Genomic DNA, 4370 nt, shown 5'->3' with positions numbered 1-4370 from the left:
AATAGGATTCGCGAGAGGGGGGGAAAAGAGAGAGGGGGGCCGGCCCCCTCTCCTTGTCCTATTCGGACCAAGGGAGGGGAGGGGCCCGCGGCCCATCTTGGGCTGCTCCTTCTCTTTTCCATTAAGGCCCACTTAGGCCCATATAGCTCCCGGGGGGTTCCGGTAACCTCCCGGTACTCCGGTAAAATCCCGATTTCACCCGGAACACTTCCGATATCCAAACATAGGCTTCCAATATATCAATCTTTATGTCTCGACCATTTCGAGACTCCTCGTCATGTCCGTGATCACATCCGGGACTCCGAACAACCTTCGGTACATCAAAATGTATAAACTCATAATATAACTGTCATTGTAACCTTAAGCGTGCAGACCCTATGGGTTCGAGAACAATGTAGACATGACCGAGACACGTCTCCGGTCAATAACCAATAGCGGAACCTGGATGCTCATATTGGCTCCTACATATTCTACGAAGATCTTTTATCGGTCAGACCGCATAACAACATACGTTGTTCCCTTTGTCATCGCTATGTTACTTGCCCGAGATTCGATCGTCGGTATCCCATACCTAGTTCAATCTCGTTACCGGCAAGTCTCTTTACTCGTTCTGTAATACATCATCCCGCAACTAACTCATTAGTTGCAATGCTTGCAAGGCTTAAGTGATGTGCATTACTGAGAGGGCCCAGAGATACCTCTCCGACAATCGGAGTGACAAATCCTAATCTCGAAATACACCAACCCAACATGTACCTTTGGAGACACCTGTAGAGCTCCTTTATAATCACCCAGTTACGTTGTGACGTTAGGTAGCACACAAAGTGTTCCTCTGGCAAACGGGAGTTGCATAATCTCATAGTCATAGGAACATGTATAAGTCATGAAGAAAGCAATAGCAACATACTAAACGATCGGGTGCTAAGCTAATGGAATGGGTCATGTCAATCAGATCATTCAACTAATGATGTGATCCCGTTAATCAAATAACAACTCTTTGTTCATGGTTAGGAAACATAACCATCTTTGATTAACAAGCTAGTCAAGTAGAGGCATACTAGTGACACTCTGTTTGTCTATGTATTCACACATGTATTATGTTTCCGGTTAATACAATTCTAGCATGAATAATAAACATTTATCATGATATAAGGAAATAATAATAACTTTATTATTGCCTCTAGGGCATATTTCCTTCAGTGTCCCACTTGCACTAGAGTCAATAATCTAGTTCACATCACCATGTGATTTAACACCAATAGTTCACATCTTTATGTGTTTGGTTCACATCTCCATGTGACTAACACCCAAAGGGTTTACTAGATTCAATAATCTAGTTCACATCGCTATGTGATTAACACCCAAAGAATGATCATGTTTTGCTTGTGAGAGAAATTTAGTCAACGGGTCTGCCACATTCAGATCCGTATGTATTTTGCAAATTTCTATGTCAACAATGCTCTGCACAGAGCTACTCTAGCTAATTGCTCCCACTTTCAATATGTATCCAGATTGAGATTTAGAGTCATCTGGATCAATGTCAAAACTTGCATCGACGTAACCCTTTACGACGAACCCTTTTTGTCATGTCCATAATCGAGAAACATATCCTTATTCCACTAAGGATAATTTTGACCGCTGTCCAGTGATCTATTCCTAGATCACTATTGTACTCCCTTGCCAAAATCAGTGTAGGGTATACAATAGATCTGGTACACAGCATGGCATACTTTATAGAACCTATGGCCAAGGCATAGGGAATGACTTTCATTCTCTTTCTATCTTCTGCCGTGGTCGGGATTTGAGTCTTACTCAATTTCACACCTTGTAACACAGACAAGAACCCCTTTTTGACTGTTCCATTTTGAACTACTTCAAAATCTTGTCAAGGTATGTACTCATTGAAAAAACTTATCAAGCGTCTTGATCTATCTCTATAGATCTTGATGCTCAATATGTAAGCAGCTTCACCGAGGTCTTTCTTTGAAAGACTCCTTTCAAACACTCCTTTATGCTTTGCAGAATAATTCTACATTATTTTCGATCAACAATATGTCATTCACATATACTTATCAGAAATGATGTAGTGCTCCCACTCACTTTCTTGTAAATACAGGCTTCTCCAAAAGTCTGTATAAAACCAAATGCTTTGATCACACTATCAAAGCGTTTATTCCAACTCCGAGAGGCTTGCACCAGTCCATAAATGGATCGCCGGAGCTTGCACACTTTGTTATCTCCCTTTGGATCGACAAAACCCTCCGGTTGCATCATATACAACTCTTCTTCCAGAAATCCATTCAGGAATGCAGTTTTGACATCCATCTGCCAAATTTCATAATCATAAAATGCGGCAATTGCTAACATGATTCGGACAGACTTAAGCATTGCTACGGGTGAGAAGGTCTCATCGTAGTCAATCCCTTGAACTTGCCGAAACCCTTTTGTGACAAGTCGAGCTTTGTAGACAGTAATATTACCGTCGGCGTCAGTCTTCTTCTTGAAGATCCATTTATTTTCTATGGCTTGCCGATCATCGGGCAAATCCATCAAAGTCCATACTTTGTTCTCATACATGGATCATATCTCAGATTTTATGGCCTCAAACCATTTCTCGGAATCTGGGCTCATCATCGCTTTCTCATAGTTCGCAAGTTCGTCATGGTCTAGCAACATGACTTCCAGAACAGGATTACCGTACCACTTTGGTGCGGATCTCACTCTGGTTTACCTACGAGATTCGGTAGTAACTTGATCTGAAGTTTCATGATCAATATCATTAGCTTCCTCACTAATTGGTGTAGGTGTCACAGAAACAGATTTCTGTGATGAACTACTTTCCAATAAGGGAGCAGGTATAGTTACCTCATCAAGTTCTACTTTCCTCCCACTCACTTCTTTCGAGAGAAACTCCTCTAGAAAGTATCCGTTCTCAGCAACGAATGTCTTGCCTTTGGATCTGTGATAGAAGGTGTACCCAACTGTCTCCTTTGGATATCCTATGAAGACATATTTCTCCGATTTGAGTTTGAGCTTATCGAGATGAAACTTTTTCACATAAGCATCGCAACTCCAAACTTTAAGAAACGACAACTTAGGTTTCTTGCCAAACCATAGTTCACACAGTGTCGTCTCAACGGATTTAGATGGTGCCCTATTTAACGTGAATGCAGCTGTCTCTAATGCATAACCCCAAAACGATAGTGGTAGATCGATAAGAGACATCATAGATCGCACTATATCTAATAAAGTACGGTTATGACGTTCGAACACACCATTACACTATGGTGTTCCAGGTGGCGTGAGTAGTGAAACTATTTCACATTGTTTTAATTGAAGGCCAAACTCGTAACTCAAATATTTTACCTCTGCGATCATATCGTAGAAACTTTTATTTTCTTGTCACGATGATTTCCACTTCACTCTGAAATTCTTTGAACCGTTCAAATGTTTCAGACTTATGTTTCATCAAGTAGATATCCCCATATCTGCTCAAATCATCTATGAAGGTCAGAAAATAATGATACCTGCTGCAAGCCTTAATATTCATCGGACCACATACATCAGTATATATGATTTCCAACAAATCTGTTACTTGCTTCATTGTTCCGGAGAACGGCGTTTTAGTCATCTTGCCCATAAGGCATGGTTCGCAAGCATCAAGTGATTCATAATCAAGTGATTCCAAAAGCCCATCAGCATGGAGTTTCTTCATGCGCTTTACACCAATATGACCTAAACGGCAGTGCCACAAATAAGTTGCACTATCATTATTAACTTTGCATCTTTTGGTTTCAATATTATGAATATGTGTATCACTACGATCGAGATCCAATGAACTTGTTTCATTGGGTGTATGACCATCGAAGGTTTTATTCATGTAAATAGAACAACAATTATTCTCTGACTTTAATGAATAACCGTATTGCAATAAACATGATCAAATCATATTCATGCTCAACGCAAAAACCAAATAACACTTATTTAGGTTCAACACTAATCCCGAAAGTATAGGGGAGTGTGCGATGATGATCATATCAATCTTGGAACTATTTCCAACACACATCGTCACTTCACCCTTAACTAGTCTCTGTTTATTCTGCAACTCCCATTTCGAGTTACTAATCTTAGCAACTGAACTAGTACCAAATACTGAGGGGTTGCTATGAACACTAGTAAAGTACACATCAATAACATGTATATCAAATATACCTTTGTTTACTTTGCCATCCTTTCTTATCCACCAAATACTTGGGGTAGTTCCGCTTCCAGTGACCAATCCCTTTGCAGTAGAAGCACTTAGTCTCAGGCTTAGGACCAGACTTGGGTTTCTTCACTTGAGCAGCAACTTGCTTACCGTTCTTCTTGAA

Source organism: Triticum dicoccoides, chromosome 1A (genome assembly GCF_002162155.2).
Source record: "Triticum dicoccoides isolate Atlit2015 ecotype Zavitan chromosome 1A, WEW_v2.0, whole genome shotgun sequence".
NCBI lineage: Eukaryota > Viridiplantae > Streptophyta > Magnoliopsida > Poales > Poaceae > Triticum > Triticum dicoccoides.
Note: the sequence above shows the minus strand (reverse complement) of the source record.